The sequence below is a fragment of the Dipodomys ordii genome, unplaced genomic scaffold (assembly GCF_000151885.1).
Source record: "Dipodomys ordii isolate 6190 unplaced genomic scaffold, Dord_2.0 Scaffold5, whole genome shotgun sequence".
NCBI classification, from domain to species: domain Eukaryota; kingdom Metazoa; phylum Chordata; class Mammalia; order Rodentia; family Heteromyidae; genus Dipodomys; species Dipodomys ordii.
This window is the reverse complement of record NW_012267221.1, coordinates 36,103,896-36,117,543: the sequence shown is the minus strand read 5'-3', so window position 1 is coordinate 36,117,543 and position 13,648 is coordinate 36,103,896.

Below are 13,648 nucleotides of genomic sequence, written 5' to 3'. Positions count from 1 at the left end.
AAACATAGTTGTGCTGGTAGCTTTAGTGTGGTCTTGTTTGTAAACATTTGGGTAAATGCCCAAAAGTGGGATTGCTGGGTCATAGGGGAGTTCTATGTGGAGTCTTTTGAGGAACCTCCATACTGCTTTCCAAAGTAGTTGAACAAGTTTACATTCCCACCAACATCTCTGGAATATTTTGAGAATAAATTGTTTAGGTATGTACTGTAGTCAATTTACATGTGTGGTGGCCTGCTCTATATTCTTGTGAGAAGGAATGAAAACTGTTTAGGGACCCTTGTTAATTGGGGAATACGTGAAGCATAGATAGATAGATAGATAGATAGATGGATATATGCACTAATTTATTTGAGCTTCATTAAAAGTCAGAAAATTTTCAGAAATTACAGATACAGAAAATCCTTGGTTCAAGTCATATGAGTCAGTGATAGAACAGGGATGTGTAGCTGACATAGCCTTTGTCAAAACTCAAGCCTCTTATGCTATTTATCCCAAGCTCTAAGCTTGTGATGTTTTTGTCAGAAAGATAAATCTAGAGAGGTAGCTGCCACACCCAATCCTTTGTTCTCTTAAATCTTAACCTTCAGTTTTGCGCCCACTATCAGGAAATGACATCTGGCCCTTTGAGATTGAGCAATCTGTCTTCTACCTGACTTTTCACTTCTTGTTTGCTACAACCTTTTCTTTAATTCCCAGGGGGAAGGAATGGTGTCACACTATCAGATAACAGAACTTAGATTTGCTCTAGGTTCTGCAGATTCATCAAGATATGAACTTTGACTCAGTTCCTGTATGTGTCCAATGAGTAGACTGTATGACATTGACCGAGGCTGCCTGCTCCTCTGATAGTCTGTTTTTGTTTTTGGGTTCTGGAGCTTGAATTCAGGGTCTGGACATTGTCTGTGGACTTTATTGCTCAAGGCTAGCCACAGCTCCACTTTCAGCATTCTGGTAGTTAATTGGAGATATTAGAGTCTCACGGACTTTCCTGCCTGTATGATTTTGAACTGCAATCCTCAGATCTCAGCCTCCTGAGTAGCTAGGATTGCAGGCATGAGACACCATCGCCTGGCTCTGAAGCCATTTTTAACCTAGTAAGAATTAACAAGCCATTTATATTAGAATGTAACTATTCCATTTTCTTCTTCTTTTTTTTTTAATCGGTCATGGGGCTTGAACTCTGGGCTTGGATGCTGTCCCTGTGCTCTTCAGCTCAAGGCGAGCACTCTACCGCTTGAGCCACAGCGCCACTTCTGGTTTTCTAGTGGTTTATTGGAGATAATGATAATGAGATGTACAAGTCGTTATGTCAAAAAAAACGAACTTTACAACTTTGGCCTGGGGGGGGGATGATATGGGAAGGGATGGGAAGGAGAAACAAAGGAGGAGGCAACAATGCTTGATAAGAAATGTACTCATTACCTTGCCCATGTAGTTGTAACCCCTCTGTATGGTATTTTCACAATTAAAAAAAAAAAGTCTCACGGAGTTTTCTGCCTGGACTGGCGGCGATCCTCAGATCTCAGCCTCCTGAGTAGTTAGGATTACAGGCGTAAGCCACCCTGCCCAGCTTTCCATTTTCTTTTAAGGAAACTGATAATATCAAATTCTCATTGAGGAAGCCAAGGCTCAACAAGTTCAAGTAAGTTGGCTCAAAGTCACAAAGCTAGCAGGTTCAAATCTTAGATTTAAACCCAGAGAGTTACTATCTTCCTAACACAGCATGAAAATTCTCCACAGGCTTGGCCTGTCCAGACTAAACTTTCATGCCCTGGGCGTATAAATAAATAAATAAATAAATAAATATATATATATATATATATATATATATATATATATACACACACACACACATACATATATGCAGAGTTCCTGAGCAAGTCACAAGAATGGTGTGAGTATGAGTTTAATTATTTTTCACATCTCTGCATCTCTGTGGTGGTATTGTTACTCTGCTCACTACCTAGATAATTCCTGTTGGTTCCTTCACAGCTTAGTTCATGTCTCCCAATCCATCCCATCCCCCATTAAATAACAAGCTCTTTGCAAGAATGCCTGTTCTCCTAGTTGTCTCCATGCTTCAAGATCTAAAAGTAGGCATAATAAATCCTACTTAATCTGAATTGAATACATGGGACTTCCCATGTGTTTTTCAAGTTATTTTGAGTGGTTATATTCACATCCTCATTTCACAAATTCAGGCCACGTAACAGTAGATGGAACCTCAAGATCCTGTCTGCTCAGGATTCTAAAAAGAGTTTTTTAGAACATGTTTTCTGATGCCCTCACTTTCCCTTGATAGTTAAGCTCTCTCCAATCTACTATGCCACTCCAGTTCTAACTTCTCAATGGTGTCTACACCAGTCACTAAATTCAACATATGATCTGTCTTAACTTTGCTTGATTCCCTCTCCATTTGAACTTCTTTATTTCCCTGGCTTCTGTAACCTGTAATATACTGTAATACACAATCTAATGTTCTTTCTATTCCATGAGGCTAACACATCTCATTCTGCTTCAGGAGATCTTTCTCCTCTATTTAAATCTGCAGGGCTCAGTTTGGTACACTAAAGATAGATCTTCTTTCAGGGATCACCCTTTGGAGAACATTTACAATGACTACTTTTAAGAACTAAATCTGGCCATTTCTTTTCCCCAAATTATTATTATTATAATTAGTAGTAGTAGTAGTAGTATTTCTTATTTTTATTTTGTCGGTAATGGAGCTTGAACTCAGGGCCCAAACGCTGTCTCTGTTTTCTCACTCAAGGCTAGCTAGCATTCTATCACTTTGAACCACAGTGCCACATCTGGTTTTCTAGTGATTAATTGGAGATTAGAGTCTCACAAACTTCCTGCCTTGGTTGGCTTTGAATGCGACCCTTAGATTTAAGCCTCCTGCCTTGCTTGGATTACAAGCATGAGCCACCTGTGCCAGGGTTTTTATTTTTTTCTATCAGTTGTTTATGAATGCATAAGTTCCAAATATGTGCCAAGAACAGGAGTATTAGAAGAAAAGGGGCAGGAAGACAATGGGCAAAAAAAGAGGCACAGGACATATGAAACTGTTGTCAGTCTGCATATGCCTTGGCATTGATACCTCTGCTTAATAAGTGTCCAATTCCAGGAACTAGTCCTATCCTTTTAGGAAAGGGTTGTAAAGTCGATTATTGTGCTCTACTCAGAATCTGACCAGCCTTTCTGAGGGCATTTCTTCATTCAGAGGCAATATTTAAAATTTAAAGAGTGAGCTGTGTGCAGGTGGTTCACAACTACAATTCTAGCTACTCAGGAGGCTAAGATCTGAGGATTGTGGTTCAAAGCCAGCCTAGGCAGGAAAGTTGGTGAGACTTTTATCTTCAAAAAACTTAAAAAGAACTTGCAAGTGGAGCTGTGGATCAAGTGGTAAAGTGATAGTCTTGAGCAAAAGCAGCTCAGGAACAGCACCTAGGTCTTGAGTTCAAACCTCAAAATTACTGCCACCTCCAAACAAACAAACAAACAACATAGAGTGGTGAAAGATAGGCAAAAATAGCAATGGATTAAACTCTACACAGGTAATTATTTAGTTAATCATCATTGAGCTTTCTTTGTGAGGTAACCTTAGGCATTAGTATATATAAATACCTCATATCATTGTGATACACCACTTTAAGGGAAAGTTCATCCTATTAAAAATTAGTAGCCACTATGCTGATGATGGGTAAGAAAAAATGCAAACTGTACATGTTAAGTAAAATGTATCTTTGTTAAGACTGTTAGAACTATTAGGAATTCACAGATATTGATTATTCTTTGTATGCTCTAGTTTTTAGCCCCCAGGACACTAATACTCAATATTAGAGAGCTAGTATATGACATCAAGAAATATTTAGAACTCTGTTTGCTCAAGTCTTATTTATTTTAATTACTAAGTATCTTTCACACAGGAAATCAGCAGTAAGCTACTGAGCAAGTGAAGCAACTTTAGTAGAACATTTTAGTGCACTAAAAATATTTAGCGAGAAGAATTTGACTCTCTTGAGCTTCCAAAAACATTGTGGGTTTTTGTAAGTTGAGCCGCATGTGTAGTATGAAAGCCCTGCAAATTCCTAGAATAAAATGTAAGGCAAAGTTCAGAGGTTTTCATTGGCTGTCTGTGTAATTTTTTATTGGACCACAATGTTGATCCTTCCCGGGGACTTTCATTTAAAAGCTTCTTTATTGAAATCTTTTTGATTTAAAGTATGAGCATTTTTCCCTGAGAGGAAAATTAAGAGACTAAAACATGAAAGTTCTTTGAGCAGAAGTCTCCATTTTTGAAATACATGTCTCCATTTGTATATTTTTTATTGTAAAAATACTATACAGAGGGGTTACAGTTACATGAGTAAGATAATGAGTACATTGTTACCTCCTCCTTTGTTTTTCCCCTACCATCCCTTCCCTCCCACCTCCCCAACTCCTGCCCCCACTCCCAAGTTGTAAAGTTCGTTTTCAACATAGTGTCTTGTAAGTCTCATTGTTACAATGGATCTACCTGTATCCTTATTTCAGTATTTTGTTATATCCCTTCCCCTCCCCAAATTAGAAAAATGTATATAAAAGATGCAGGGCACTGACATTAAAGCACAGTGAAAACAGGGATTATATCATTGGAAAAAAACATACAAGAGAAACCAAAATCACATAATACATTATAAGTACATTAACAAGAATGCAAGAAAGATAAAATCTCTTGTGTCTCTATCTTGGGGTTCATTTCAATTAACATATGTTATATGGTCATATGTACCTAGCTTTTGACCTTTTCTGCTTGTCCTAGACTTATGCTAATTTTTGCAAATAAGGGAAACCATGGGACCTATGTTTCTTTGGGCCTGGCTTACTTCACTTAATATAATTTTTCTAAGTCTTTCCATTTCTTAACAAATGGGGGAATGTCATTCTTTCTGATGGAGGCATAGAACTCCATTGTATAAATAGATCTCATTTTCTTGATCCATTCATCTACTGACATGTCTCCATTTTTTTTTAAAACATAAATTAAAAATTTCCCCTTTCCTGTGTTGGGTAGGTAGTGTAGATTGAGCACAATTGTATCATCATGGATGAACTCTGCAATCAGTTTTGTGTGGAATCCTGTGTACATGTGTATGAAAGACCCGCCCCCCCCCCAGTGTCCTGTCCCCAGAACACCTACTCTGTCCAGCTCAAGCTGACTTTACTATCCACAATTTGTGGAAAGAAAAACTGATATTACTCTTTTTCTTTTTTATGTCTCCCAGTGCCTATTTTGGCAGCACTACCCTGAGGAAAATGCTGGATGGTTTCAAGTTTGGCCCAGGTGCAATTGCCAGGAATCGTCTTCCCAGCCTTTCTTCTAGGGTACTTGTGCAAAGCCACTCAATATGAGAGGTGTTTTCAATATTTGCTTTATTTTCTTCTTTTGGTTAATGACATGAAAGTTTAGGAGAGAGAAACAGCCAAGTGAGATCAGAAGCGCAAAAAATTCTGAAAGTGTTCAAAGGCATAGGAAAAGTCTGGAGGAGGAAGGAAGGGTGGGGAAAGTGGATTGAGAGGCCAGGCTGGGAGCAAGCTGGAGAGAAGAGAGCTAGTTCCTCTCAGAAGGGAACATAACCTTTCCACGTACAAGCTGAGTTCTTCAGTAACACCAAGGTTGGCAAAAGGGAAGATAAATAATCAAAAGAAAGAACATTTGACAGTAATGTTTTCATCACAAAGAACTAATAAACTTTTGATGTGAGAGGTACACTGATGATTACAAAATGTACAGTATACGAATCAAAACTTCACATTGTAAATATGTATAATCATTGTAAAACTTATAAAAAGAGAAATGGAATGATTAGGAAGCTTTACCTAATGCTCTGTTTCTTCTTTGGGAGGGGATAGTCACTAGAGATTGGAAACAAGATTGAGGAGAACAGAGAGAACAGCTAAGCCTCAAAGGTTCTGTGTTGATGGAAAAGTAGTTAAAATTTGAGACAAGCTATTGATGAGTTTGTTGTAGTTGGCAAGACACTATGACTTGGAAATAATGGGTCATAAGTAGGAGTGGATCTATACTCCATCTTTAAGAAAAAGAATATATGGCTGGGAATATGGCTTAGCAGTAGAGTACTTGCCTAGCATGCATGAAGCTCAGGGTTTGATTCCTCAGTTCCACATAAACAGAAAGGGCTGGAAGTGGCACCGTGGCTCAAGTGGTAGAGTACTAGCCGTGAGCAAAAGAAGCTCAGGGATAGTGCCCAGGCCCTGAGTTCAAGCCCTAGGACTAGCAAAAAAAGAAAAAGAAAAAAGAAAAAAAAGAATATACAAGCAGGGCATGTAATGCATGCTGTAGTCTTAGCTACTTGGGAGATGGAGATTAGAGTATCATAGCTAGAAGCAATCCCGGTCAAGAAGTTAGTGAGGCCTCTGTACACACCCCAACAAACAAGCCAGGTTTGGTGGTAGTTCACTCCTGCAATCCCCTATCAGAAAAATAACTAAACCAAAAAAGGAATGAAGGTTTGGCTCAAGTTTTTGAGAACTTGACTAGCAAGTATGAGGCCCTGAGTTCAAACTTCAGTACAATAAAAATAAAAAGGAAGAAAGAAAAGTTCAAAATTACCAACACACTATATTACAAAAGTAAATATTTAGTATGAAAGTAGTAGAATTCATAACAAATTGTAATTTATTTTTATCGATTCACCAAAACATGTGCGTTTGGGAACTGATTGCTGGAGCTCCGCTCAGGACTTTGGAAAGAACACTTTAAGAAAGGAAGTTGAAGCTTAAAGCTTCATTAGCTTCATGATAAATCCACCCTAGTCATAAGGCTAAGCACCTAGAGCAAAGGTCCCACTAGCACAGAGAGCTTCTCAAAGGAGCTGTTGTGAAAAACATTGAAGGGAGCCTGACAATGCTGCCCTCATAATGGAAAGAATGTACTCAGAACATATCTATCTGGTAGTTAAAGGCATATGAAAGTACTTCACACACCTGTGGTGTTCTCCTCCGATATTCATCTTTTCTTCTTACATTATGCAAAACTCAAAACTCAAAAATCAAATTTCTCTTGACCCTTTTCTCTCAGTCCATTTATTTTTGCCTTCTAGATAAATTCATTGCAAGTTTGTTGTATACTTGCTATGTAACATTATGTTTCATTTTTCCTAGAGCATTCTTTTTGCCTTCCATGTATTCTATGCTTGACCCAACATGATTTTAGTCATCATTCAACATGACTCACCCTCAACTTTCATTTTTTAAATTATTATCAAGTTCTGGTATTTGCTTTTATCTTTGGTAACTCTTTGTATCCTTTGGTAATATGTGGTTTGCCTCTTTGTAACTTTCAGAATGATCATTCTGTTTTTAAGGCACATAGCTGCAACTAAAGCCAGTATTATAAATCTATAAAAATATACAAGTTGTCACAGATTTATATACCATTCTGTGTATGTGTGTGTGTGTGTGTGTGTGTGTGTGTTCCAATTGTCTTACAATATGTGTCCAGCATTTGGTTGTTCCGTCACAATAATGACAGGTTATTTTTTTCAGTTTGATAAATCTTTTACATTTTCTTTAATATTACTTGGCTGGGATCAGAAGAGAAAGTTGATGAGGATAATACAGAATGTGGAAATTGGGGGTAGTGGATAAAGGAATGCAAAGACTAGGGAACATGGACAAATGCAGACATGTAGACAGAAGGTGATAGAAAGGAAGGAGCCACAATGTGAAGAGAAACATTTGGCAGACTTAAAGGCTAGTAAAGTTACAGAACAGGGAGTATTGGTTAATTAAAAAGATAAGAGGGTTATATTCCTAGAAAATTCCAGGAAGTTGGGCCTAGGCTGGTATAATGGAAGTAGAGCTGTACCTTGTAATCAGGTCCAAGGTTTTACATCATTTGATGAGTGGCCAGTGTGGCTTGGGGAAGTGGATCATAGGATCATTGAAGTAGAACTAGCAAGGTAGAAGCTGAGTAGTTCTCAGCCCTGACTGTACATCATAATTAGAGTGTTTCAAAACATATCTATGCTTACCTTCAACAGGCCAATTTTATCACAATCTTCAGGTGGTACTGCGCATTGACATGCTTGAAAACTAGCTAGACGGTTCTTTTATGCAGACAGAATTGGGAACTATGGGCTAGAACAGTTATTTGCACCTAGAGATGTTGTTACTAAAATCCTTCTGATCCTCTGATTCTCTTTCAATTACAAGAACATTGGGGAAAGAGCTAGATAAAGCAGTTTTTAAAAAGGTATCACTGTTTCCAATGTAAAACCAAATTTAGAAACCTCTGGATTATAGGGATTATGTCCTGTTATCCATGTGCATCACTAGTTAGTTGATAGTATGCCATGATAGGCCTTATGAAGTAAAATCTGTCTTGTTTCTGGCAGTTTCATACACCCTTATAATAAAACATAACTCAAGTAAGAGAATCTTGAAAGCTGGAAGAACCTATAGAGAAGTAATCTAGCTCCCTCCTTTAATATATGAGAAGTAAAAGGTCATCCAGAAAGGACTGTTGGATTATTACTGATCACTTGGGGAATTAATAATAGCCCTGTGAAAAACCATCGATTTTCTTTAAAATTGAAACTCTTAGATCTGAAATGGAAAACATAGAAGAGATATGACCTAATTTATGAAACCTATGAAGTATATGGGCATGGTTATTGTGAACTTGCTCACAAAACTCTAGAACAAATGTAAAGGATACATTTAGAATATAGAATAGTTTACTTTGAAACAAGCAACAAATTAAACTATTTCAAATATTAGTAATAAGAAAGGGAGGGAGGAAGGGTGAACAAATACAGAATATTCAGTATACACTATGGGAAAAATGTACTATGTGATTTGTGGGCAGGGACAGGTTGGAGAAGCGGAGAAAGCAAAGAAAAGGGCAACATTGCCCAAAAAAAGAAATGTACTCATTACCCAACTTATGAAGTGGTAATTCCCTCTGTACAACATCTTAATAATAACAATAAAATTATATTAAAAATTTAATAACAAACTTGGCACTTAAATTAGTGGCCATGAGAATTCTTTATCTGAAGAAGTAGTCATTTTGTTTAGGAGAACTATAATTTGTCTTTGGACCTTGGAAAATATGTGTGTTTCGTAAGGTCACCCACCAAATTATCAAAGGAGATTTTGCAATCAGTACTTAGCCCCTCAATCATGTGGCTCTCATGTGTCTTCATATTTTCTGAGTTGGTTAGTCTAACTGCTCAAGTAACCCAACATAGAAGAAATCAAAACAAAAGTAGCTCTCTTTGGGGAATGAAGTTAATAGCATATGATTATGTTGTGTTTATTAGGCATACTTCTTTTGTGTTTCATGCACTTTGGTTTCAGCATCAGATATGATCTTTGCAAAGAATATAGTGGACACATCCCATCTACCTTGAGTGACAACCTGTAGCAGGCATGTTACTAGCTGCCAACTACAGTATGTTGTTTCCTGATGCCTATCTTTGCTGGTGGTTCTGAGGAAAATATTAGCACAGGCCAATGAGGCCTAAAAGAGACTTAGAGGAGAGAAAGTAAAGGGATTGGATCACAGACTCAGGATCTAGAAAGGTCTCCATGGGCTAAAACAGGTGGCCAAAATCAAGGCAGAAACAATCCAGTGGAGCGAGAACAGCAGTCCAAGCACTTGGACACAATACATATACATAGAGCAGAAAAGCACTTGCCTTACAGCAGTTTCCAACCCTAAGGTCCATAAACCACTCATATGTTTTATAGTACCTGCAATTTCCCAGAAACCACTGACAAACCTGAGACTGACTATGTGTGTGTGTGTGTGTGTGTGTGTGTGTGTGTGTGTGTGTGTGTATGTGTGTGTGTGGAAAAATGTCCTATCACTGGCATAAAATGCTCAAAATAAGAAAAACTGGATTCAATTTAACAGAGCTAGGGAAAATAAAAGGAAACTCCAGTCAGATTTAATCCCCATGTGAGAGAGAAATTACATTCAAAGCCGACTAATGGTAGAATGAGTTACTTTAAAATGTTCAGATAACTTGGCAAGAATATCAAGGAAAGTGGTTACAACATGTTTTTATATTTCTATAAAACAAATAGCTGTGTACATGGAGAAAATGACTGAGTATAATTAATATGAATGCTGATGGTGTTACAAGTCTCAGAACATTGAAGCCCTGAACCAAGAAGACATAGTGATGACAGGGATTGTGGGCAGTGGGAAGAACTTCTGTACTGATTTCCTTACAGATTGTTTGAACAAAAGGGCTTCCTAGTAGTTTTGTTTTGCCTACATGTTTAGAAAATTTACTCTAAGTAGGTCATGTATGATATCGAATTCACAAAATACCCATAATGTGTCACTATAAGAAAGTAAGTGTATAAGACTATGGTCTGAGCATAGGGCATACGACTGTAATCCTATCACTTACGATTGAGAATTTGTGGACAGCTAAAGAAACATAGCATGACAAAACAAAACCCACAAAAAATTCAACTGACACACAAAACAAAAATATCCCCCCAAAACAAAATGAGCAGCTGCAACAAAATGACAAGATTAAGGCCTATGGAGTTAGGTTGCCTGAATTTTACTCCTCAATCCTTATTTACTTGCATCAGTAATGTTGGAGAGATTACATTGTCTCTCTGGGCTTCATTTCCTCATACGTAATATAAGAATGAGCATAGTGCCTACATAAAAGGTTGAAAATAATCAAATAAACAGGCCATGTAAAAAATTAAGACAAGTTCAAAGAGCTTAACCATATGATGATTTCTATTTCTAGTTATATTGGCTGGAAGATGTTCAAATCCTATTGAAAACTCATTGATTTGCTGCATGATGTAAAGAAAAATAATTGGCTTCATACTTCTCACCTATAAAATAATATTATGTAAAGAAAATGCTGCATGTAATACTTTATTAATACTTACCTAAACAACTAAGAGAAGCATAGAACTCTAAAAAATTCTTAGAAAGAAGCATAGCTTTGCAACTGATCAACCAAGTGTAGTATCAGTTCTATCGGTAAGTTTTGTTAGAATTTTACCCATTTTTTTAGTTTTTTATTTTTTAAATTATCTTTAAGTAGCTGTACAAAAGAGCTGCCATTCCACAAAGCAGTTTATGAATACAGTGTCTCTTGATCAATGTCACCCCCATCAACATTCTTACTCATTCCTCCAACCCCCCCTTTCCCTCACTTTTCTTAATTTTTAGGTTTATGAATTTTTGCCATTTAACAAAGCAATTTATGTAGGCAATACCTCTTGATTTGTGTTATTCCTTCAATATCTTCATCACCCTTCCACCTACCCCTTCCCTTGTTTTTCTCAATTCTGTGGTATTTACAATGCATTATTGCGTACACTCTCCCCTTCATACTCTCTTCTCCCCTTCATTCTTCTCCCCGCTCCCCCCCCCCCACACACACCCTGGGTCCCTCTCCCTTTTGCAAGTAACCATTTCCTGTATATCTTTTGTCAGGCTTTGACTTAGTGTTTCTCACCCATAATTTGATTCTGTGGTCTCTATAACTCTATCTCACACTTTTGATTCAGTGCCTCAGAAGTAGATTTTAAGAGGTCTTGACTTGTTCCTTAGACAAAGTGGAGATGTTAGGCAACAGAGAGACTCTGTCTTCCAAATAGAACCTACTCATGCCCCACACCCAGGCTGAAATGTTTTTGAACAGGAAATGATGTGCTAATTGGCTAGGGAGATTCATTATGTTTTATTTGTCCTAAATTGCAATATTTATATATGAGTCAAATATATTATTACATATTTATGCATCTATAGCATACACATATGTATTTAATATGTAAAATGCATGTATCTTTAATAATAATAAATGTGATATGAGGGATAATAGGTTTTTGCATTTATATGGTGCTTCAAATCTTAAATTAGTAATGCAGACAGGCAAGCACACATCAATACTGTCTATTGGTTTGGACTTCTCTATTTTGAAATTTATCATCATTAACTGGATTGATGTGTGCATTTGCTTAATAAGTCATCCTCTTTAAAACTTAAAATAATAGCATACTCAAACAGTGAAGAGACTTAAAAGCACTGTTTTAATGCACTTGAAGTACTTCATAAGCAACTTTGAACTGCTAATTATTAATTACTCTTGTTTGGTCATTACATCTTTCTTTGTATCCAAGACTTAAGATGACAGCACCAGCCTTCAAATCTGGGTCCTTGGCATTCTTTGCAGAAAGCTTTTTATCTGCTATTTATCTTCTGTCTATGCTTCTAGGCTGCTTTATTTTTTAACCTACCATGCCCTGCTTGGCTGCTGTTTTAATTTATTATTTATGCAAAGTATTTGAGAACTAGTCTAGGCTGATTTATGAATGTCAGATTTTCCTCAGGCAATTTCACTCCTGTGGTGTTAAGCAATTCTGTCCTGCATTTATTATGTTGGTTTAAACATGAAATAATTAGGAAGGAGATAACCCTACATCAGAAAACACCTCTGGGACACACCCTCACCCCCCCATTGCTGCACCTGAGAGCTAACGCCCAGCCTGCCACACACCTGCTTCCTGCCCAGCCCACTCAGGTCTTCGGCCCTCTGTATCGTCTGTGTCCTCTGCAGTATATAAGTTCCTCCTCAGAAATCACACTGTGAAATTTTGCTGTTTAAACATGTCTATTTTCTACATTCAAGATTAACGAAGATATTAGTTTTTGTTGTTTATTATTGTGAAAATGCCATACAGAGGGGTTACAATTACATGGGCAAGATAGTGAGTGAGATTTCTTTTTGTATTTTAAAATAGAGGAATCATCACTTCAAAACTTAACTATACATTTGTTTCACTGAGGAAGCAATTTGACTTTAGAATAGAAATGTAGTTTTTGGATAACAATAAAGTCAAGGGGAATGAAGACCCTTCCTTTCTTCTTTTACCCTTGAAAATCCAGCTATCTTGGCATTAATGGTTCACCAATTGCTTTTGAGAAGCACCCTATCGAGGAACGGCTCACAGTTGGACAAGGCATTCAATCAGAAAAACAGACTCAGCATGAAGCAAGGATAACCCCATGAGAGGAAGTGGTGATGAGAATTGTCACAGCAATGTGAAGGACTGATCTATTGGGGGTGCTAAAAGCTGTCATCAAGGAAAACACTTTGATGATCCTTCTCGTGTACAGCTGGCATGTGTGAGGGAACAGAAAGGTTTTCCAGTGTAAAGGCTCAGCATATTCCTGAGTTATTGCTTCGAGCACAGTGTCTGGCCAGATCTAACAAGCATTAGTTGTAACATGAGTGAGAATTGTAAGCATCAGGTCATTCTATAAAAGAAAGAAGGAATTAGTGAAGATTTCAGGTCATTGTTAGTACTCTGATATAGAGAGAATTGAAAGTTAAGATTATTTAACTTACAGTAAAATTCTATTAAGTTCATTGTTTTTAACTTTCTCCTCGCTCTGCCACTTGAATAGTCTCAAGTGTTTTTAATTTCCTTCTAATTAGTTACTGTACCCAACTTCTTTTTTTTTTTTTTGGTCCGGTTGTGGGGCCTGAACTCTTGGCCTGAGCACTGTCCCTCAGCTCTTCAGCTCAAGGCTAGCACTCTACCACTTGAGCCACAGCACCACTTCCAGCTTTTTTCTTTTTGCTTATGT